Genomic DNA, 25,513 nt, shown 5'->3' with positions numbered 1-25,513 from the left:
ATCATCCAAGGCTAACTTCGAAAGAAAAATAGCCAAGGATTCAAAACATAACCACAAAGCCTTCTTTAGCTATGTTAAGAATCTAAGAGGCAACTCGCAGATATGCACTGAACTAGTGCAAAATAGCACAAAATATACTGAACCTACTGATATTGCCAACATCCTGGCAGATAGATTAAGTGCAAACTTCATCCCCCTCTCACCTCCAAAAGGACCCACAACAATACCGGAAAAGTGTAGTGTCCCAAAAATCACAGACGCACAGGTGAAAACAGCCCTTTCAAAAGCCAAAAACACAGCGTCAATGGGACCAGATGGTGTCCCAGGCTGCGTCTTGCACGAACTACAGAACAAACTAACCACTCACCTAAATACGTTGTTCAACCTCAGCCTCTCCACGGGCTACGTGCCGATAGAATGGCGTACAGCAACGGTTATTCCTCTCCACAAAGGAGGGGCCACAACTGACCCTGGTAACTATCGCCCCATAAGCCTGACTAGCCTGGTCTGCAAGGCTATGGAGCTCATCATCATGGAACTCATTAACAAAGACATTGGGAACCTCCAAACACTTGACCTGACCCAGTTTGGCTTTGTTAAGGGCAGATCATGCCTACTAAACCTGGCTGACTTCTTCGAGACAGTCACCAAGGCCATAGGCGAGGGAAAGGTGGTTCACACAGCCGTCCTTGACCTCGCCAAGGCTTTTGACACCATTCCCCACTCGGGTATTACAGAAAAACTCACCAGCCTGAACATAAACCCCTACGTCACGAGATGGATTGCCAACTGGCTTACAGACAGAACTCACACGGTAAGAACAGCTGGCTCCAGGTCCGACTCTAAACCAGTCACAAGTGGTGTCCCGCAAGGCTCGGTCCTGGGACCCCTACTGTTCGGCATATACTTCTCAGAAGTACAGGCAAACACAGGAGGGCTATGGCTAACCAAGTTCGCTGATGACTGCAAACTGGGAGCCATAATTGACTCCCCGGCTGACACAGACATCCTCCAAAAGGGCCTTACTGTGACGGACACCTGGTATCAAAATCATGCCTCAAGCTAAATACCAAAAAATGCAAAGTCATCCCATTTGGGAAAACAAAACACCCGCAAATTACCACATAGGTGGCAGCCCCCTTAATAAAGAAGAGTTAATAAGAGATCTGGGGACCCAGGTAGATTCAATCATATTGCCAAAGTAGTTAGGAAATCCTTCTATGTGGCCCATCCAATTAATAAAGGGTTCGCATCTAGAAATAAAGAGGTTACAGTGCCCCTCTACTCGTCACTCATTTGACCCATCATAGAGTACAATGCCCCATTTGGGATGTACCTCACAAGACACTTCCAACAGCTGGAAAGACCACAAAAGTACCTCACCAAGTGGATTACTGGTCTCAAACATATGTCCTATGCAGCCCGACTGAAAAAACTCCGGCTGTACTCAGTGGCATATCGCTTACTCACAGGTGATCTCTGCCTGACTTACAAAGCCATGTCCAACTCAGAATTCATGGACATGCCCCACCTAAAGAAATCCAAGTCACTGCAAGCCACAAGCTCTAGTGAGCTAAACCTCACCACAACAATACATAGAACATGCTGGATGGATAGATTCCTGTCACAGAGACTCCCGATGCTTTGGAACAAAATTTCAAATTACATCAGGCAGAGCCCCTCACTAACACTCTTCAAGAGAAACCTTGACGAGTTGATGGGTGACAGAAAATACACCCCTGGGATTACTTCATTGGCTCTGCTTGACAGAGGATCAGTTAATTAATCAATGGGGCGGCGAAAGCCGACACACTCTGGCTAGGCTTATAAATGCCCTCGGGCAGATAGCCTAGTACCTACCTATGAACCTATATATATATATATATATATATATATATATATATATATATATATATATATATATATGGATCTAGGACTTTTGATCAAAAGATCAAAAGTCCGAATCCATTATCACTGAACATACTTTACCGAAAGTGCTTTCACCGAAAAAGCGCTTATGGTAAAGTATGTTTAAAAAAAAAAAAACATTAAACCTACTTCTATGCAGGAGGGCAAGCCCCCCTGCACCCCCTACTTCAATATTCTCACTCTGAGGTCGCACTACAGTGGGGAAAAGGGAATTTTCCCTTATCCGTACCATAGTACGACCAGCACAACGAGCATACTTATCCAAAAGTGCTGCTTCGGTGAACAACACTTTCGGTTAAGTATGCTCAGTGATTTCTGCTTCGATGGCAAGTGCATTCGGGGATCTGTACAGATCCCATATAGATATAGATATATATATATATACACATACATACACACATACATTTTATATATATATACATATATATATATATATAATATATATATATATATATATAATATATATATATATATATATATATACACATATATATTAGTATTGCTATTTAAATAAATATATATATGTGCGCTGATGTGTTTAATCATATACATGCACACAGCTAAATGCTTTTTAGTTATGCTGCTTGATAATTGTATGGTTAGGTGGATTTAACATTAAGTCCTTGGGGGTTTATTAAGTCACATTTCAGTTGCTGGTTGCAGAACTGAGCGTGTACTTTAGCCAAGCATCCAATTCCAATTGGAATTGAAGAAATGTTTTTCCCTTGGTTCTGCCCACCACACAGTCTGTTCTGTCTGTGTGTCACCAAGCTTTAGAGTATCTTGAAAACAACCTCTTTCTGTGGGGGTGGGGGTGCTCTGATAGAAAAAAAAAGAGATTAGATGCATTGAGGTTTAAATCTGTCCTTAAATTTTTTGACACATTCACCTAACCAGCAGTGCATTTGAAATGGAAAACTTTTAGTATTGGTTCTTGTTGAAATTTGGAAATGTTAAACTTTACTCAGGTTGTTATGGTCCCTTACAAAATGAGTGACTCCTGAGAAAGACTTTTGATATGCGAGATATTGCATTTATGTTGAATTTTTAAAGCAGAGACAGACAACTATCAAGCCAAGGTGACTCAGAAAGGATTGAATACCAGGAAGCCAGTTAGGAGGGTGAGAGAGGTCTTTCATGTGGAAATACTCAACTGGAGACAGATAACTATACAGAAAGGAGGACCATTTTGCTTTTGGTCACTTCAAACCATTCAGCATAGTCAGGGGTTGAAGGAGAGCTAACACCTCTTGACAATTTTACATATGCAGCTTAGGGTTCAATGCTAATGTGTGGTAAATGCTTTCTATGCTGATTAATGGTTTTTGAATAGTATTTCACAGCAGGAAACTGACAGTAATTCAAGAAGATGCCTGTGTCTGCAGACTGCGGCTTAGCATGTGTCCATCTCTGAGGCTTTAGACTAAATGCAATTTGAAATTCTTTAAATAATGACATGCATGATAAAAGGTAAATGCCAGTAACAGCTATAAAAATTTCAGAGGTGTTGAGATCTGTGGTTCCATTGTCGGTGTGGTTGAGTCTCTGGAGGGATTCCAAATAAATCAAGATAAAACTAAATGAAAACTCCAGCCAAGCTAGAACTTCCAATGATTGACCTCCCAAACCTCCTGTAACAGAGGCACATGGGATATATGCAAATGACCCTTATGAACATCAGGTGTTTCAACTATATGGCGATTCTGATTGCCCACGACTTTTACATTTGAAGTCGTTTTAATGGACAATTTCAGACCAGTATAAAGCCAAACCCCACTAGCTATAGATATACATATTTCGGTCTTGTTACAACCTCATCAGCATAGCATAGGCAGAGTGTTTGACTAAGCATAAGAAACACAGGGTTGTTATACCCAGCTGATGTCCATTATCATTAGGGTGACTGCAAAATATCCCAACTAACAAATTAAAACAAAGAGTTAGAAGGTTACACTGAAAAACCAATCAGAAAAAAACTAAATGAAAACTCAGTTGCTAGAACTTCCAATGAGTGACCTCCCAAACCTCCTGTAACAGAGGCACATGGGATACATGCAAGTTACCCTTATGAACATCAGGTGTTTCAGCTATATGGTGATTCTGATTGCCCATGACTTTTACATTTGAAGTCGTTTTAATGGAAATTGTCCATTAAATGGAATGGAAATTGTCCATTAAAACGACTTCAAATGTAAAAGTCAGGGGCAATCAGAATCGCCATATAGCTGAAACACCTGATGTTCATAAGGGTCATTTACATATATCCCATGTGCCTCTGTTACAGGAGGTTTGGGAGGTCACTCATTGGAAGTTCTAGCTTGGCTGGAGTTTTCATTTAGTTTTGTTCTGATTTTTCAGTGTGACCTTCTAACTCTTTTGTTTAAATAAATCAAGATGGAACATCAGGAACCTGCAGACTTTGTCATTCCTGGGAACATGAGGACAGATGCTGGGTCCAAAATTGATGTTCCCCCGGTGAAGCCAAACATGTGGTAGTCACAGGTATGTGCAGGTGTACAGACAGTGATGTTCCACTCGCCCGGATGAACAAAAAGACCAAGGTCAGCTGTCTGCACATTGCCAGGATCTGACACATCACACACGTACTCAAGTGTCTCATCAACAGGCACTGTTATGAGTGTGCCCTACTCCAGGCTGGGATGTGTGATAACGCTATCATGGAATACCGGAATAGAAACATAAGCACCACGAAATTCAAATGGATGTTAGTGTATGTGATTTTATTGGTAAATTTGAAGATGTTTATAGTAACAACACACATATCCAGTCTCTACCTCTTTGTGAATGTTACGGGGACAGCAGTATGAATGGGAAAGTTATGAGTGATATCAATAAGGGTAACAGTGAACTAGCTATGTCTCAGGATGGACATCAGGATGATTTTAATATATCCAGTGAGCTCATCAGTACTACTGATATTTGTAATGTTGAAAATGAAATGGGACTTAATGTTGGTACCACTGCCAATAATGGTTTAAATGTGATTAATCTTTCTGACCTTCCCTTGTCTGAAGAAATGCTAAGTGTTTTTTCTAAAGGTACAAAATTTGTACCTACTAGAATACCGTCCATTTCAGACATTCTTTTGATGTAAAAGCCTTTATTCAGAAATTAAATCTGAGGGTTTATTTTATGAAAAGGATAAAAGTATAAATAAGGCAGATGGTGGTCTTTTGGATGAAACCCTTTTAAACTTAAGTACATATGAGTATGAAGGTTTGGAATTGGATGTATATGGGAATGAAAATGAGAATATTCATGAGCTTTCTATGGAATCTAACATGGAAGGGGTTTTTGGAGGTGGATATGGTCACTTAGAAGTTCCCCATTTCCCAGGTGACAGTAACTTTATGCCTCCTAAGAAATCTTTGGCAATAAATGCCTTTGAACATGTTATTATGGCCAAGTTGGAATCGGCACATAAAGCTTTTTGTATGCGTAAAAAGATCTTTAATTTAAGCAAAAGTGAATGGTTGGCCCTTAAAAGATTTAGGATGGAATTGGATAAAGTTGTTGTCAAACCGGCGGATAAGGGGGGCAATTGGGTGATTATGAATAGTGAAAATTATGACAATATAATTAATAATTTACTATTGGATGACACCTACCAAAAGTTAGATAGTAACCCTCTTAATTCTTATTCTAGTGCACTTAGTGAGTTACTGGAGCGAGGTGAAAGACTGGGATTTTTCACTGGGAAAGATGTAAAAAGTTTGATTATGAGGGAACCACGACACCCTTACATGTATATAATTCCTAAGATTCATAAGAATGTTACCAATCCTCCAGGTAGACCTATTATTTCAGGGATTGGGTCTTTTGTTGAGAGGGTTAATATTTTCTTGGACCATCATTTAAAGAAATTTTTGCCTAAGGTTCAATCTCATGTTAAGAATACTCAGGATGTTTGTTTGGCTTTAAAGGGACTCAAATGGGAAGAGAATTATTATTGGGCCAGTGTTGATGTTGTATCACTTTATACCAACATTAAGACTAGATGGGGCTTGGAAGCAGTGTACAAAATGATGGGAGAAGGGCCATACACTAGATTTATATTAAGTTTGCTTGAGTTTAGTTTAACACATAATTACTTCACGTGGAAAAAAGAATATTTTTTGCAGACAAAAGGAACAGCCATGGGTGCTGCTTTTGCTCCCAGTTATGCAGTGATCTATATGGGAGAGTTTTAAAAGGAATTTATGTTTCAGAACACATTTTTTGTTAATAATGTTGTTTTTAAACGTTATATTGATGATTTGATTTTTGTGTGCAAAGGAGATATGAGTCTCTTTGATGAATTTATGGTGAGTTTAAACAATAACCACCATGGTTTAAAATTTGTGGCACACGTATCTGAATTTCGAATTCCTTTTCTTGATGTAGAATTTTATGTGGGGGTAAATGGTTTAGTTGAGCATAAAACATATAGAAAACCCACTTCAGTAAATAATTTTCTACATGCCAGCAGCATGCACCCATTACATTTGATTAAGGCTATACCGGAAGGAGAATTTAAAAGGAATTTAAGGAATACTTCCAACAAAAATCTATGGGAGGAGGTGTGTGATGAAATTTTGGATAGATTATATTCACGTGGATACGAGCATGACAAGCTTCAATCTATAAAACACAGATTGTGTAAAAATAAAAAATTTTTTGAGAGAAGAGGGCATAAGCATGCATCTGAGTTTGAAAATGCGTCAGAGTTAAACAAGTTGTTTTTTTGTATCTAAGTATTCGAACTTTTCAAACATTACGGAAAAAATTATTAGAGATTTGTGGCCTGTGGTGAGTGAAGATCCTGTAATAGGTCACCTTTTTCCCAAACACATCACCTTTTCCTATAAAAGGTATCCTAATTTAAAAGAGATTTTGAATAGGAAAGTTGAAGTTAAAATAGATGATAAGATAGGGATGTATAGCTGTGGGAGATGTTCTGTCTGCAATAAAACTAAAAATATGCACGGGGTGAAAATAAATGGAAAGAGGTACACTGCTTTTGAAAGGTTTGATTGTAGGTCAACAGGTGTTGTATACATATTAGGTTGTGATTGTGTTCCAGCAAAATGGTATATTGGGCAAACTACTAGACAAATTAAGATTCGTATTTTGGAACACCTGGGTGACATAAGGAGGGGTAATCTAGAGAGCCCTGTAGCTGCACATTTTTGTAGCACACATAATGGTGAGAATGATAGTTTTAGGTTTAGTGTTCTAGCCAGGCCCCATTTTAGTAAAGGAAATTACAAAGCAGCATTAAGTAAGTTAGAACAGAGGATGATTATTGAGTATCATACTTTATTCCCTAATGGAATGAATTTGGAAATTTAAAATAAAATTTAACGTATTTGTGATGTAATACATGTTTAGAATGAAGTTTTGTATAAGTTAAAATAAGTAATAGGTTGTTACATTCATACACAATGTTTAAATGTTAAGAATTAATTGTTTAAGGAAATTTATCTAATTAAATTTGGAGTGTTTAGTTTATTTATATTTATATATTGTGTAACTAATATTTAGAAATTTTTGTAAGTGAAGAAAAAAAAAAATGAATTTTAAATTGTTAAATAATGGAAATGTTTCTTTCCTTGGAATAGGTTTCAGTGGTGAATGAGTTAAATGTTTGACATTATGTGGTTTAATTGATTTAATTATACCTAATTAATCAATTAATGCATATATAAAAGAACTCTGAAAATGTTAAAGTATGTCCCATTGAAGGCGAATAGCCGAGGTACCAGGATGGAAAGAATAAAGATGGATGTCAGCTACTTCTGTGTCTTCCTTTGAATTTCGTGGTGCTTATGTTTCTGAAGAAATTTGAGGTTTGCTTTTTGGAGGTGTATTGTTTCAGAAAATACCGGAATAGAGACATGACTGCCCTCTGAACTGACATGTCCCATTACATGGATATGTTAAATTGCTAACTTTGTAGAGTTTTAATTGCATTTACTGTTTAGGGCTACACACTCAAGTGTGTTAGCCTTTTCTGTGTTTATTTACTGTACTATTATAGGTTCATAGGTAGCCTTTTCTGTGTTTATTTACTGTATTATTATAGGTTCATAGGTTGGTACTAGGCTATCGGCCCTAGGGCCTATACAAGCCTAGCCATAACAATTCCCATACTATTTACTTCCCTGGACTCCTGTCTAGCAGCATTGCATTGTTTTTCCTGTTTTAACTAAAAAAAATACCATCTTGTTTGCTCGTTTCCCACCTTTCCTAGCTAGTATAGTCCAGATCCCAGGCTTTGCTGGTTTCAGGACTTTTATTTTCTGTGTTCAGCGCTATCCAGACCTTGCTGTGGTAGAGGGAAGTCCTACTGCTTACCTGTGTGAGTGGTGAGCATTGTACTGCCCATCTAACACTAGAGGAGTGGTTTCCAGCTCTGAAATTGTAATTTTATTAGCCCTTTTGGGCTGTTTTCTATCCCTTTCAACTTTTTGGCTTAAAAAAACTTCTGTTTGCACATTTTTTGCATCGTGCAGCACTGTGGGGTTATGGTTAAACTATTCCAGGTGCCAGAAAATCTGTGGTTCGAATTTTCCCTTAGAACTAGCTGGTTTCTCAGTAGTAGCACTAAAATCTGAAGCCCTGTGACTAGCACTTGCTCTAGAACCTGCTGGAAAGCACTAGGAAGCCTTAAACTGATACAAGCACTCAAATCTCCTTGTTAATAAGGAGAAATTAATCGTAGGCACTAAACAGCCTATAATTGCAAAGTACCTTGCAAAGGTAAGGGAAAACAGCTCTTGTACTTTACAAAAAAAGCACTTAAACAGGCATGTCCAAGGGTCAGCTTCCGGTGAATTCTCCTGTCCACCCGGTGAATCTGGGCATACTGGGGCAACTGCCTCATGTACACAGACAACCCTCTCCTCCTACCACCCAACACAAAAACCTGTGAGAGATGCACTTACATAGCCAAACTGGAAGCAAAGCTCTCTCTCCAGCCAAGATTGTGCTAGACAGTCAAGAGGAGAAGGTTAACACCTGCACTACACCTCAAGCAACATATAGCCCTTCAAAACGCACACCATCAACACCCAAACATAGCAACACTAAACCCACATATGCAGAGACCCCTAACATTAACATGCCCAAGCAACAAGGGCCTACAAAGCTGAAATGCAAACAAACACTTGGACCATTAGGATGGTGCAGCGGTAGCATTGACACCTCACAGCAAGCGGTTCTCTGGTTCGATTCTCAGCTGGGTTGCCTTCTGTGTGGAGTCTGCATGTCCTCCCTGTGTTCATGTGGGTTTCCTCCGGATGCTCCGGTTTCCTCCCATGTTACAAAGACATGCATCTGGAGCCTTTCTCCCCTAGCCTCTGCTGAAAAATCGCTTCGTTCCAAATCGGTCTTTCCCAGTTAACAAATGTTAAATAAAGAAAAAATAAATAAATAAAATAAAAACACCAGTCACAAGCAAACTGACACATAGCTCACAACACCAGTGTGCCACCCAACAAAAGCCCCTAAGGCAAGACAACGTACCCAACACTTTAGTCATAGGTGACTCTATAGTCAGGCACACTGATGTCCTACTCACCAGGCTGAACAAGGAGAAAATTACAGTCAGCTGCCTGTCAGGTGCCAGGATCCGCCACATACCACATGTACTTGGGTACCAACAACTTTTCCCAACGGTTCTTGGAATTCATAAATTCCAATGCCCTGGAACAACTAAATCCATTGTCCCACCAGGGGCTCCAATATCCTACACCTGGTCATTACCAACATGGGAAATAGATGCTCCACAACTGTGGTCAGCCCCTCATTGGTCAGGTCTGACCATAAGCAAATCACCCTTGATATCCACACCCCATCCCCACCCCCCCAGTAAGGAAAGCTCAGTAAAAAAATTCTCCAAAGCCTACTTCATGCCACTCAAGTCAGAAGTGACAAACCTCATGGCACAGATGCAGACGGGAGCTGAAAGTTTGACTGCTGAATCCTACACTAAGGCACTGTATGAGCACATCCACTCATGCATGAATCGTGCCATCCCAAATAGAACCAAAATGCACTCCTCCAAAAAAGGAAGCAAATCTGGTGGTCCTCTGCCATAAACAAACTATACAACAGAAGGAAGAAACTGTTGCAGAAAAGAAGAAAATCCCAGGATGCAAAAAACTCCCTTACCAGCCTCAGTAAGAAACTGAGATCCCTCATAAACGCCTCCACAGCTAGTTACGAAAATAAAATTGCTAAAGGTTCAAAAGACAACCACAAGGCATTCTATAGTTATGTCAATAATCTAAATGGCAATGCTCAGATCTTCTCTGAGCTACAACAGAATGGCATTAAATATACTGATCCCAAGGATATTGCCAATATCCTGGCAGATCGATTTAGTGCCAACTTCACCCCGCTCTCACCCCCTAAAGGGCACATCTCAATACCAAAAGATTGCCAAATTCCGGTAATCACGGCCACACAGGTAGAAACTGCACTCTCCAAAGCTAAGACTACAGCATCCATGGGACCAGATGACATCCCAGGCTGTGTTCTACATGGACTACAAAATTAACTGGCACCTCACCTAAGTGTCATGTTTAATCATAGCCTCATCTCAGGCTTTGTGCCCACTGAGTGGCGCACAGCTACAGTTATCCCACTCCACAAGGGGGGGATCCACTTTGGATCCCAGGAACTACCATCCCATCAGTCTGACGAGTCTGATCTGCAAGGGCATGGAACTTATAAACAAAGACATTGGCAACCTTCAAACACTGGACCCTGCCCAGTTTGGGTTAGTGAAAGGCCGATCTTGTCTTCTGAGCCTGACTGACTTCTTTGAATCAGTCTCCAGAGCTGTGGACGAGGGTAAGGCAGTCCACACAGCCTATCTGGACCTTGCCAAGACCCTCGACACCATCCCCCACTCTGGAATCATAGATAAACTTACTAAGCTGGGCATAAATCTCAATGTCACTCGATGGGTTGCCAACTGGCTTACTGACAGAACCCAGACTGTAAAAGTAGCCAACTCCAAATCCAGCTCCAGACAAGTGACAAGTAGAGTACCACAGGGTTAAATCCTGGGACCGCTCTTGTTTGGCATCTACTTCTCTGAAGTACAGGTCAACATTAAGGGACTCTGGCTAACAAAGTTTGCAGATGACTGCAAACTGGGAGCCATTATTGAATCCCCAAATTATGTAGATATTCTACAAAAGGGCATTACAGAAACAGATGCTTGGTGCCAGAGCCATGGGCTCAAGCTTAATGCCAAGAAATACATAGTTATCCCCTTTGGGAAAAAACATGTACCCATGAATTACCACATAGGTGGCAGTACACTAAACACCGAAAGTGTGATGAAAGACTTAAGGACACAGGTAGACAGTGGTCTCACCTTCGATAACCACATCACCACAACAGTCAGGAAATCCTTCTATGTGGCACACCTCATCAATAAGGGCTTTTCATCCAGAAAAAAGGAGGTCATTGTCCCACTGTACTCATCCCTCATTAGACCCATTATAGAGTAAAAGGCCCTGTTTAGTATGTATCTCACAAGACATCTGCAACATCTGTAAAGGCTGCAGAAATACCTCACTAAAATAAACACAGGCCTAAAGCAGATGCCATATGCTGACCATCTAAAAAAAACTCCAGCTATACTCTGTGGCATATCGTCTACTCAGAGGAAATCTCTGCTTAACATACAAGGCCATGTCAAACCCTGAGCTGTTGGACATGCTCCACTTAAAGCAATCCCAATCCCTCAGAACCACACGTGCCAGGGATCTAAACCTTGTCATCACAATGAACAAAACATGCTATAGGGATAATTTCCTGACCCAGAGACTCCCCATACTCTGAAATAGACTGCCCATACATGTCAAGCAGAGTGCCTCCTTGGCCCTCTTCAAAAGGACCTTGACGATTGGATGGGAGATAGGAAATTCACCCCGGGGATCACGTCAGTCGCGCTGCTAGACAGGGGTCTAGGGAAGTAAATATTGTGGGAAGAAATATCCAGGGAATTGTTATGGCTAGGCTTGTATAGGCCCCAGGACCGATAGCCTAGTACCAACCTATGACCCTGTGAACCTTATTAAAGTCCCATAAGAGACATCAGCAAGCTCTAGGTGACCCTATATGTCCCATAGCTCATGTCTAGACCTACTTGCGACATTCACCATTAAACCAAATACCCTATTCATGGGAGACTTTAACTACCCCTCTATAGAATGGGCAACATACACGGCCTCATACTTGTAGGCACAATGATTCGAGGAGTTTATTAACACAAATACTCTTGTCCTGATAAACTGCACACCCACCAGAGGGTTAAACACACTGGACCTGGAACTCATATGGGAAAGGGTTCACCCACTCAGTGTCATGTCATGACTAATGACATCAGACCTCAAATCTGTCTCTTCAAAACACAGTTCAGCTCTGTAACCCCTGCAAACCCTGTAGCTGTTATAAACTGTTGCAAAGCAAACTACCTGCCATTAAGTGATACTCTGCCAAAATTCAATGCCCCTCCCAACCCCAAGTTCACAGAAACCTATGCAAAATTGATTCTCAGGGACCTTGTACATCCATTGTGAATGGCTGTATGGAGGTTATTGTGACTACTTGACCTCCAAAGGAAACTATAAAGATAAACCACACTGGTGGAATCCTAACCTTAATAGGATGTATAGCAAAATTAAATATATTGTGGCTAAAATCTGGAATAACAACTGCCACAATGATAGAAGCTCTATAATTAAAATAAACAGGAAACTAAGGGGGTTAATTACTACAAGGCCACTTACAAGTTCAAAATAGGCTCATAGTGCAACTAACTCTGGGCAAGACCATAATCCAAATTGTAGCTTGCTACAGATCCCCCACCATGCCCCAGGATTCCCACTCCTCATTTCTTGATACAATGGAAAATATTAGGGTACAATATAACACCCTAATAATAGGCGATTTCAACTACTCCAATATTAACTGGGAAAACTACTCATGTACTAACTCTTTTGCTCAACGTTTTCTGGAATTCATAAATTCAAACGCCTTGGATCGACTTGTCCACACCCCCACCAGGGGCAGCAATATCCTAGACCTGCTCATTACCAACATTTACAACCGGTGTTCCACACCAGAGGTCAGTTCCTCGTTGGTCACATCCGACCACAAGCTAATCACCCTAGACATCTACATCCCGCCCCCACCCCCCTTTAGGGAAACCACCGTAAAAAATTTCTCCAAAGCAAACTTCACGCTTCTTAAGACAGAAGTGGCAAACTTCATGACACCCATGCAAATGGATAATAGCGGTACGACTGCTGAATCCTACACAAATGCACTTTATAAGCACTTACATGAGTGCATGGATTGTACAATCCTGCAAAAGAACCAAGATGCTATCCTCCAAAAAAAGGAAGCCAATCTGGTGGTCCCCTGACAAAAACAAACTCTACAACAGAAGAAAGAAACTGTTGCAAAAAAGGGTAAAATCCCATGATTGGAGGAACTCCCTGGTCAGCCTCAGTAAACAACCGAGATCCCTCATGATATCTTCCAAAGCTAGTTACGAAAACAAAGTTGCCACTGATTCCGAAGACAACCACAAAGCATTCTATAGCTATGTCAAGAATCTCAATGGCAACACTCAGGTCTGCTCTGAGTTGCAACACAATGGCACTAAATATACAGAACCAACTGATATTGCCAACATCCTGGCAGATAGGTTCAGTGCTAACTTTACCTCAATCTCACACCCTAAAGGGCCCATCTCTATACCGGAAGAATGCAAAGCTCCTGTAATCACGGCTGCACCGGTAAAAATCGCACTCTCCAAAGCCAAGAACACAGCATCCATGGGACCTGTCAACCTCCCCAGCTGCGTTCTACATGAACTACAGAACAAACTGGGCACCCCACCTAAGTATCATGTTCGATCATAGCCTCACCTCAGGCTTTGTGCCCACTGAATGGCATACAGCAACAGTTATCCCATTCCACAAAGGGGGAGCCACCACGGACCCTGGGAACTAAAGCCCCATTAGCCTGACGAGCCTGGTCTGCAAGGCTATGGAACGTATCATCATGGAACTTATAAACAATGACATTGGTAATCTCCAAACTCTGGACCTCCCCCAGTTTGGGTTTGTAAAAGGCAGATCATGTTTCCTAAACTGAAAGACTTCTTTGAAGCGGTCACCAAAGCCGTAGATGAGGGTAAGGTGTTTCACACAGCCTATCTAGATCTCGCCAAGGCTTTTGACACCATCCCCCACTCTAGAATTATAGATAAACTCACTAAACTAGGTATAAATCCTTATGTCACAAGATGGGTTGCCAACTGGCTCATTGACAGAACCCACACTGTGAAAGTAGTGGACGCCAAATACGACTTCAGACTAGTGACAAGTGGAGTACCACAAGATTCAGTCCTGGGTCCTCTCCTGTTTGGGATCTACTTCTCAGAAGTACAGGCTAACAGAGAAGGTCTTTGGCTAATGAAGTTTGCAGATGATTGCGTCAGGAAGGTGGAGACCAACTCCACCTGAAAGCATGTGATACCAAAGAATGGGGGAATGAGCTTTCCTGCCCTACGCTATGGAAAAGGCAGAAATGTAGACGTGAAAACTTCTTTGTGTTTTCTGGTAACTGCCGATGGCTGGGATGAGTTTACAGGGAAAGAAAACAACTCGGGTTGAGTTAAATTGTGTTATAGCCAGGAGTTTTCCTTTAAGAGAATTACCAAATTCTGGATGATGCAACACACTGGATAGGGTGACATAATCATCTGCTTATTCAGAACCTTGGGGTTCTGGACCACTTGCTGTTCCTTAGCTTTCAGTAACTCTTTGACTTTGGTCATAATGACAGCAATGGGATGAATTAATTTATTGCACCATTTTTAGCCTCAAAGAATGTCTCAAATCCTGTTTTTTTTAACTATAGTGCACAAACTGCAAAGTGTTGTATTTCAGCTTGATTAGGAAGTAGCTTTTTGTTTCCTGCCATAAACCATTGAAGTAATTCCTCTAGCATCAGCAAACTGACATTAATTTAGAATTAATGTTACCTCTGATGAGGTCTAGTACATTTTAGTTAAATGTACTACGTGCTCAGCTAAACCTATACACAATATAATCCCACTCGGCTATAATAAGGGATTATTTCCTTTCCAAAGATGGTTAGGTATTCTTTGAAAGGTGAGAGGTGCCATGTGTACAACAGGCCCCCCAACTCCTAACCCTAAACCCCCACTCCTCTTTTCTTCTTCACCTCAGTACCTACCGCCAACATAAAAAGACTACTGTCAACACTTAAGCCCACTAAACTCGCAACCTCCCCTGTGAATACTTGAAAACTGCAGCTGATACACTAGCCTACCCAATTTCAATTCTAATCAACCATTCCATAACAGAAGTCTATGTTCCCTTGATATGGAAAATATCCCACATCATTCCCCTCCACAAAGGTCCCCCCCCCTCCACCAACCTCTCCAATTACCGCCCCATTGCTATCGTCTCCCCTCTCTCCAAGATACTTGAAAAATGTATCAACACCCATGTCTCCAACTACCTCTTAGCTAATAATCTCCTCTCCAAAACCCAACATGGTTTCAGGCCATATCACAGCACTATCTCCACTCTGCTCTCCTTCACCAACACTATACTTTATCACAAAAACAATGGCCTCTTCTCTACTGCCGTATTTCTAGATCTCTCAAAGGCCTTTGACGTGGTATCTCATGAGCTACTACTCTCTACTCTCCACAACCTCTCCTTCTCACAATCAGCCTGCAACTGGTTCCACAGCTATCTACACGGACGCCAGCGATCAGTAATCTGGGACGATAACCTATCACCTCACCTCCCAGTTACTCTCGGAGTTCCCCAAGGGTCTATCCTTGGCCCTCTACTATTCTCACTTTTCACTAACAACCTACAGATACTGCCACCACACAAGCATCTCTTATACAGTACGCAGATGACTCTACTCTCATCTGCTCTGCCCCCACTCTACCAGAACTACACCAAATCACACAGGAATCATTCCCTTCTGTAGAAAGCTGGCTATCCAATGCTCAGTTCCTACTCAACCCAAGTAAGACAAAACTTCTCCTGTTCCAACCTTCCAAAGCCACCCAAAACACCCCCCACTTCAACATTCTCGCCAAAGACAATACCATCATCTCTCCATCAGAACACACAAAATTACTCGGTGTAGAAATAGACAACAAACTTAGATTTGACACCCACATATCTCTCACAATAAAAAAGTTCACAAGAAACTTGGTGCATTATATTGAAGCTGCCAATTCCTAACCAAGGCGGCTAGAATCTCCATAGCCAATTCCCAGCTAATCTCCACCCTACTCTATGCATCCCCCATACTTGCCAACCTTAGACAGACAGACCTACACAAGCTGGATGCTTGTTACAACAAAATTGCCAAATTTGCCAATGGAACCTCCTACTGCAGCCATCATTGTATCTTCCTTAAAGAACTAAACTGGCTAGAACTCCCACAACTCCTTCACGTTAATCAACTCACCCTCGCTTATAAAATTATTAACCACCCCCTTAATATCCCTTCCCTTCAAACCCTTCTCCAATCTTATCACTCCACTAGGCCCCCAAGATCAAACAATAAAAAATCAACTCACTGTTATTAAACCCAAAAACTCAGCAGGAGAAGCCATATTTTCATGTACCATATCTAAATTTTGGAACAATCTTCCACCATCTATAACTACTCTACCTTCCAGCAGCCTTTTCAAGACTGCGCTCAAATTCCACTTAAATTTGCTCTGGTTTTGTCCTTGTTCTAATCCAGACTAACACCCCCACCCTTATCCCCCCCACCTAGACACTTAACTCAACTATAATGCCGCCACTACTAACCACAGTCAGAATTAGCTAGTTGTCTTTACATACTTTAAAATCTTGTCTGACAACTTCGTTACTAATATTATAAACAACAAGAAACTATCTTAACTTGCAACATTTACTGTATATACTGTTGATAATCAGTATTTTGTTATTGTATTAAAGCCAACAACCTGTAATGTTGTTTACTACTGCTGCAACTTTGTAGCTCTATTTATCAGGTACATGATGTGGAGCTTTTCTCCCCGGACATCCGCTGAAAATGGACCTGCATCCAGTCGGAATTTCCCGGTAAACAAATGTAAATAAATAAATAAAATCTTAAATGGCGCAAATCCGATCTTTAAACTGTTGATCGGTTTTACCTATGTAAAAAGCTTTGCATAGGCAGCAGGACACTAAATGGACCAGATGTTTGCTGTGGCAGTTGGCAAACACATTAAAAATATATTTCCTGTTGGAAATTGTAACCCTACCATTAATTGTATAAGGTGTTTTATATATTGATTAAAGTTTTTGCTTTTAATAATTGAGCCGTGGTGGTTTACCAAAGGACTTACTTGCAGTTTTCATTTTTCCCATCGGCACCTGCAGCAGTGTTAACAGAGTCTTTGCTTGGTTTACTAAGGTACAAGCAGTAAACTTAAAGTAGTACATTGCTAACAATATGTAAATGAGTTTAACAAAAACATTATAGCAAAATATAATAACAAAATATAATATAAACATGCATGTTCCAGGCATACGGGAATACTATTTTTTTTTTACAATATATATGAAGTACATAAGTCATGTAGCTTTACAAGGTGAGTCACTTCTGAAAAAACAAAATTGGTCATGTAGTTTTACAAGTTAGGCCATCTGAAGGAACAAAGATTAATAAAGATAAGACAGATAGTGGGACAGACCTATGTGGGATGAGCACTGTTTGGCTAACGTACGAGATGAGTGGGAAAAAATAATAAGAATATTAGTTGGGAGCAATACAGGGGCATAGCCAATTATTTAGTCTTTCAGGGTAGTTTTAAATGTGGACAGGTTGGGGTTTTTAGTTATCTGTTGAGGAAGGGTGTTCCAATCTTTTGCTATTTTATGGGAGCAGAGGGAGACTCCATGATAGTTGTGACACTGCGTTACTTTTAGCATTAGTTTGTTGGATGAACTGAGGAGTGTACAGTTTGTGTTTGGCTGGACTAGGTTTGACAGAGCTAGGCAGTCTGTAGGGCTGAATATGACTTTATGGGCGAGTGAAAGTTGTTTAAGTAATAACAGGTTGGGAAGTCTGAGCCAGTTGAGCTGTTGGAGAGAGTGCAGTGGTGTGTTCTGTGGGGCTGGTTGGTGACAAACTTAGTTATTCTGTTATAGCAGGAGTCTAGTTTACTTAGGTCAGTTTTTGATAGGTTAGCAAAGACCTCAGAGCAGTATAGGAGAGTGGATAGCAAGTGAGATCTTGCAGTGGCCAGTCTAGCTTGTTGTGTAAGGTAAGATTTAACCCTGTATACAGCACCTAGTTTAGAGCAGATTTTTTTGATGATCAGATAGATGTGTTTATCAAATTTTAGTGAGTCATCTATGGTTACCCCTAGCAGCTTGGTCTGACTGGTGGGTTCGATTTTTGTACAGTTGTTAGATACTATGGAGAGGGATTGGTACTAGGTTTGGAAGATTTATTAGAGAAAATTATGAGCTTGGTCTTATTTGGATTTAGGATGAATTGGTGGCTGGTGAAGTACTTTTCAATGTCTTGGAATGATGATTGCATTTTGTGTTGGAGTTCTTGTGGCGAGTGGGCTGAGTAGATAAGGGAGGAGTCATCTGCATATTGGATGACAGTGGCATGTTGGGTGGCGGTATATAGGTTGTTAGTAAAAATTATGAAGAGGAAGGTCCAAGTATGGAGCCTTGTGAAACCCCCGTGGTGACTGGTAATAGTGGAGACAGACTGTTTGCCCATTTAGTGGCCTTTTGAAAGTCAGATAGATAACTGTGAAATCATGTTAGGGGTGTGGTACTGAGATTGTAAGTGGCAAGTTTGTTGAGGAGCAGCTGATGGGACACTGTGTCAAAAGCTTTTGACATATCTAAAAAAAAAATGGCTGAGACTAGTTGTCCTTCATTTCTGAGGTGGTGAATGGTCTCTGTAAAGGTTATGAGGGGTGAGTTAGTACTGTGTTTAGGCCTGCAGCCATGCTGGGAGCTGGAGAGTTGGTTGTTGGTAGTGAGGTGATTCATGAGTTGCTGGTGGATACATTTCTCTAGAATGTTGGCAAGGGGGGATAGAATGGCAATGGGATGGTAGTTAGTTATATCTCTAGATGTGCTGCCCTTATGAAGTGGTATGATATGAGAGATTTCCATAATTTGGGAACATATAGTTTGGAGATAAAGCGGTTTATTAATAATAATATGGGGTAAGCGATGGATGGGGCAGCTAGTTTTAGGTATTCGTTTGGAAGATGGTCGGCAGCTAAGCAGCAGGGTTTTAATTTACATAGGAGTTTTTTTATGTAAGGAAGTTGGAATGGGAATAAAGGAGAAGGAGCTTGTGTCATTAGAGGTAGTGGAGGAGACAGTGAGTGGTGGGATTGTTTTGCTGTCTAGGAGAGAAGTGATAGCGTTGATGAAGTGGGAATTGAATTGAGAGGCTAAGGGCACAGAGGAGTTAGTAGTAAGGGGGGTAGGGGGTTTATCGAGGTTAAGGAGATGGTTGATATTTTGCCAGAATTTTTGTGGATTGCTCTGGTATTTTTGTTGGCAGGTGAGGAAATAGGTTCTTTTATCCTTGATGTTTTTCTTAGCATGGTTTCTAAGTTGTTTTTAAAGGGTAAGATTGTTGTTATTTTTGGAAAGTAAGATTTTAAAAAATTACTTTTGATACATTTAGGACCCGCGGTAGTAGTGCTGCGGTAGCGTTGTCGCCTCACAGCAAGACGTTGTTGCGTTCGATTCTCAGCTAGAGCGTCTTCTGTGTGGAGGCATGTGTGAATGGGCGTGCCTTCGTTGAAGGTTGTGCGTCAGGGCTGGTAACTCGGCACGTAAAAATCCACTACCAAACATTAGCGGACCGGAGTTCCGCTGTGGCGACCCCTATAAGGGATAAGCCGAAAGACACCACCACTTTTGATACATTTAGGAAAATCTAATATGTACCGAGCACTAATACTGAAGTGTCATCTTCCAGGTGGATTTTTCTTCAGCCTGTGTTTGATTGAATAAAGAAGACAACTTAATATTTGGAAGAACTATTTTTGCACAAATTTTCAGCGACAGCTCTCTTCTCTAATATTTCAACAGACTTTGCAGGTCAAGGAAGACCATCTTCAGAGCACATCAACAAATAAACTTCCTTTTGTTGGCTATTAGAGCACAATGACGAATTTTTAGCAAGTGGCAAACATTTTATCAATTAAATCCTGGAAAATAGAAACCAATGCAGTGCATATGCTATCTGTTATATCATAACACCAAACAAAATTGTTTTCTCAAAATATTAAAATTTAAATTACTTTGATATTTAATATTTTCATTTTTGACAAACTATGTCTTTTAGACAATGTGGTCCTGTATATTCCTCATACATAGTCTCAAACTGTAGCACACCCCAGGCTAAGTCTAAAAACAGTCCAGCTGTATCAGTCTATTGTCCCAATGAATAAATTATAAATAAATAATTGACCAAATTACAAAAGACTTACTCTCGGCATGAGTGACTTACTGTAGTGTAAGGTTTATATAAAGCAGACTTACACTAGAGTAAGTCACTTACACTGAAAGCTTATCTTTTGGAATCTGCCCCACTAATAACAGGATTTCATGATTATTCAGCACACGCAATAAAAACTGTCAGTTTTTACCCTCAATGTCAAACTTTTTAAAGAACAAACTTAGCAAAATGTCTTCTGCATGCTGTACAAATTAATTTAATTCAGGCAAGAAAACCATTATATTAAATTTTAGCAATATGCTGAAAATTCATAACTGAGAATTATGCAACTAAGTTTTTAACTGCCAATGCCCAATTTAAAAGCAAAGGAGATGCATTAAAAAAGAAGCCATAATAAGAGATAATACGTAAAATAGAGACTAAGCCAAAACATAATCCCAGAGGTTAATTGGATGAGAGAAAATAGTATTAAAAAAGTTTATCAATGAGATGGGGTCAAGCCATCTTTCTGTATTACAGGAACTTTGCCTGATGGACAAAGGTATAGTCTTATGAAGCAGATGGACTATTGTTTATTTTACATATTGAATTTCTCCAGCATCAAAACTGAATCAAATAAGAGCCTCTACTCTAGGAGACTGCTCCCGAGTAATTTTCTAACACTAATCCTACCTACACACCACATAATGGTCTTACAATTCCATCATCCTGTCAGCAGGGTTCCCACTGGCAGGTGCAAGCAGAAATTATGAATACAGTTACTGCTATGGAAAAAAGCAAAACAGTAAGGCATTACTTTATACTTAAAGGTCCACCGCCTTCTTTCCCGTCAAATAAATAAATCACATAAGCTAAAACTTACTAACTAATTATAAAAACTATGTACCCAAATTTAAATTAAGAAAATTCAGAGGCAAACTAGGGGCTATAATTGACTCTCCGGCTGACACAGGCATCCTCCAAAAGGGTCTCACTGAGACGGATTCCTGGTGTCAAAATCATGGCCTCAAGCTAAATGCCAAAAAGTGCATAGTCATTCCCTTTGGAAAAAACAAAGTACACACAAACTACCACATAGATGGTAGCCCCCTAAATACAGAAAACGTAATAAGGGATCTGGGGCCCAAGTAGATAGTAATCTCTCCTTTGATAATCACATTGCCAAAGCGGTTAGAAAACCCTTCTATGTGACCCACCGAATCACAAAAGGGTCTGCATCCAGATCAAAAGAGGTCATTGTGCCCCTCTACTCATCAGACCCATCATAGAGTACAATGCCCCATTTGGGATGTACCTTACAAGACACCTGCAACAGCTGGAAAGACCACAGAAGTACCTCACCAAGAGGATCACTGGCCTCAAACAGATGCCCTATGCAGCTCGAATGAAGAAACTCCAGCTGTACTCGGTTGCATACCGCCTACTCAGAGGTGATCTCTGCCTGCAAGGTTGCCAGATTTCATATCGGCCAGATAGGGACGACAAAAAAAAAGTGAAGAGCAACAAAAAAAAAAAAAGCTCTTTAATGCGGAACAGATTTCCAGATTAAAGAACAGTAGATCTACACTAAACACGGAGCTTCCGCATTCAACAGAAGTAGCTCCGTGTTTAGCGATTTTTGATTAGCCCGTATACCGGCATACGGGCCAATCAAAAATCGCTGAACACGGAGCTACTTCTGTTTAATGCGGAACAGAAGAAGCTCCGTGTTTAGCGATTTTTGATTGGCCTGTATGCCAGGTATACAGGCCAATCAAAAAAAAAAAAAACAAAGCGGAGGCTGGCCGGGATTTAAACCGGCAGTATGGGATCAGGCTGCTGATCTCGAGACAGTCCCGCCCAAATAGGGACGTCTGGCAACCCTGTCTGCCTGACATACAAGGCCATGTCCAACCCAGAATAGATGGACATGCTCCACCTAAAGAAAACCTTATCCCTTCAAGCCACACGCTCTAGGGATCTAAACCTTACCACAACAATAAATAGGACGTGCTGGAAGCATAGATTCCTGTCCCAGAGACTTCCCATGCTTTGGAACAAGATTCCAATCTGTATTAGGCAGAGCTCCTCACTAACACTCTTCAAGAGAAACCTTGACTAGTGGATGGGAAACAAAGTTTACTCCGGGGATCACTTCAGTGGCTCTGCTGGACAGAGGCACAGGGAACTAATCTAAGGGGGCGGAGAAAGCCAACACATTTTGGCTAGGCTTATAAATACCTTTGGGCAGATAGCCTAGTACCTACCTATGAACCTAAAAGGTAGATAAATAGACAGATACATAGAAAGCACATAACACAAGCTAAAGTTTGAAGAAATTTGATAGTAATACTGTTTTTAACAAATATGCAACTTAAACATCAACAAATATTTGCTGTTAATTCTCATGCTGTCACATGAGCAAAATATATCAAGACAAATGCTGGGGCAGATGAGGTAAACAGCCAGATGGAATTCAAATTGCCTTGCACACATCCAGAATTGCAGTAAATAAACTGTACACTAACTTTCACTTTCTTTAAAAACTTTATCTTGATGCTCTGTGCTTTCTTAATGTCTTTGTAGAACTTTAAGCATTTATTCCTATTTTGCATTCTGTTCCAACCCACAATAGCTAAACGTGGGTGGACATAATGAAGTTATTCTGTTTCCTTTATAAGCTTTTTACCAGATGGACATAGTGAAGTGATTTTGGTTTCCTGAATGTTGTCTCTTTCAAAGAACTCATTCCCACTATGTATAGAGATTATCATGCACTACACTGTCGAGCAATCCTCTATCCATTTAGTTAGAATGGCAGGACTCAGAATTAATGCTCATATTCTGAATCTCTGTGCAAAGTGTGTTGCAATTTTCTTCCACTAACAAGACCTGGTTTGAGTTATTTGCCATGAATTAAAACATTCATTTCATCATCGTTTTGCGGGGTTTCCCCAGACCAAAACATTAAAATGTGATGGGTAAAAAGACCAAAGAGTCAAGAAGACAAATTCTTTAGGAAAGTATTTTGAGAAAACATTCCAATCCATCGTGTTATGCACTGAGGAAAATGAATAGCCTAAAGATGCCACATAAAGGAAACAATTACATTGCTTTTTTTCTTTTTTTTTTATGAGTCACTAAAGGGAGAGGTATGCACTGTGGGGAAAATGAAATGTCTTTAGAGCATAGTTTTTTTTTTAATACACAAGAAGCATCATTGTTTTTAGAGCGCTAATGCTCTTTATTCGGTCGCATGTCTTTAATTTTTGTATATTTTCACGCCGGGGTAGTTAATGCTCTTGTGCTGGGCAAAATGCTTATCCCCATTAAAAATTAATCTGTTCTACGGCTTAAGTGACCTAATTAATGCCTTGTTATACCTATATGCCATCTTCTATAGTTCCACGCTTTTATGTTTAACTGCCACTATGGTCATCTCGCGATCAAGACAGTAAACTACATAACGTTTTAGTGTTCCTTATTTTTATCGTTCAAAACAAATTTGGTCTTCTGATACCTGTTAATAATGATATAAAAATGAATATATGTTAACAACCGTTGCTAAGGTGTTAAAGCAACGCCATACTGACCGCACACTACAACTCATCTCACAATTTACAAAAATAACACTATAAGACGTCGTCAACAATCATAACTGCAAAAACAGCAACTACAAGCGACACAATGTCAATAATATGCTCACCCGTCTATTTACTATTTCAATGGCTACCACAGTTACTATTATTCTGTCAAAATTTCACGCAGCATCCACCAATAACAGAACGACCCAGCACCTCCCGCCTGCACATCCAACCTGCCAAACGCCCTACCCCTCTGCTCTCATTGGTGTAGGCATCTACATGACTACCAGATTAGGCGACATGCTGCCAAATGCCAATCAAACGAAAATGTGTATATACTGATCGCAACAGGTAATGTGGCTGATGGAAAGGAATAGCTTGCCACTTTTGTTTTTATTTTTCCTGGAAGTATGTCATGCAGTTCATTGTATGTTGTATATATGCAGCAGTGAGATTTGCACTGTTTCATGCCAGATTCTGAATGTATGAGTCAATGTTCATTTGCTGCCCACGTCTTTAATAAACTACGCCCTGCGCTGCAAATGAGCGGAATAGAGCATAAACATTTTTGTTTGTTTTTATTTTTGTGCACAATTAGCGTACATAGCTGTGTAAAATGTAGCTTACCTGTTAGTGTCGACAGAAGCCGGAAGGGATATTAATTTGTTACTCGTGTCACCCCAAACATTTATTTAATTTGTCTCGGAAGTTAAGCGTTGTAGTGGCGGACTGCTGCTTGGAACAAAGAACTTCCGCACTGCAGCGTCTAGTCTTGCCTGTACTGATCCAGCCCTGCTCACGTATTACGGTTTTACTTCTCTTACAGTCAGCTATACGTATGGCTGCTTTTACATAATAACAAGCGGTCAAATCAGGTCATAGTGGTTTCGGTACTACCGTTGGTTAAAGACGCAAACGGGCCTTGTTGATATTTTAAAACGCAGCGAGCTTAGGTTCACTTGTGTTGTACTTCGTCAAGTGACAGGTGAAGTCTGAAAATCCACCGAATCATGTTTACACTGTGTCTTACAAGCCTGTCACTAACAATAATGATAAAATGCTATTTGTCTACTGACAAAATTGCCTTTCTGCTTATTTATATTACAGAACATGTTACAACTACAATGTGTGATGTACAGAGGACACAATAGTCTATCAGTTCAGTTCTCAGTAGGGTTGCCTTTCCTGCAGAGTTGGAATGTCATTCCTGTTTTCCTGTGACAAAGACCTGCTGTAGGCGAATTCCTACCTCGCAAATGTCCATATTTCTGCTTTAAATTTGTGGTGTAGTGACAGAGGTTTTAATTTATTAAATAGACATATATATTTGAGTTTTAGGTTTCAAATCCCCCAGAAAGTGGATGGCAATACAGATCCTGTTATTCTAGCAACTTTCTATTTTTATGAGAAAAGTACTTAAAAACCTGTCTGTACTGTTTGAGCTTTTGTCCCCCCATTATTCTGGG

The 25,513-nt window shown here is 40.4% G+C and overlaps 1 protein-coding gene across 3 annotated transcripts in view; it reads right to left on the bottom strand.

Moving 5' to 3' along the window:
- The window catches only part of ZBTB25 (zinc finger and BTB domain containing 25), a 497,618-nt gene extending 472,621 nt beyond the window's left edge, over positions 1-24,997 (bottom strand). The window contains exon 1 of one of the 3 annotated variants that reach the window (XM_044074385.1): positions 24,675-24,997. The gene's annotated coding sequence lies outside the window, so the exon portion shown is untranslated. Of the gene's footprint in view, positions 1-24,169; positions 24,287-24,674 lie in introns of those variants that run through there. The other 2 variants (XM_044074382.1, XM_044074383.1) reach the window with 2 other exon arrangements.
- Positions 24,998-25,513: the final 516 nt, after the last annotated feature.

The sequence above is a fragment of the Protopterus annectens genome, chromosome 6.part0 (genome assembly GCF_019279795.1).
Source record: "Protopterus annectens isolate FY-2018-M chromosome 6.part0, PAN1.0, whole genome shotgun sequence".
NCBI lineage: Eukaryota > Metazoa > Chordata > Ceratodontiformes > Protopteridae > Protopterus > Protopterus annectens.
The sequence above is the reverse complement of the archived record's forward strand: the minus strand, read 5'-3'. Positions and strand labels throughout refer to the sequence as shown.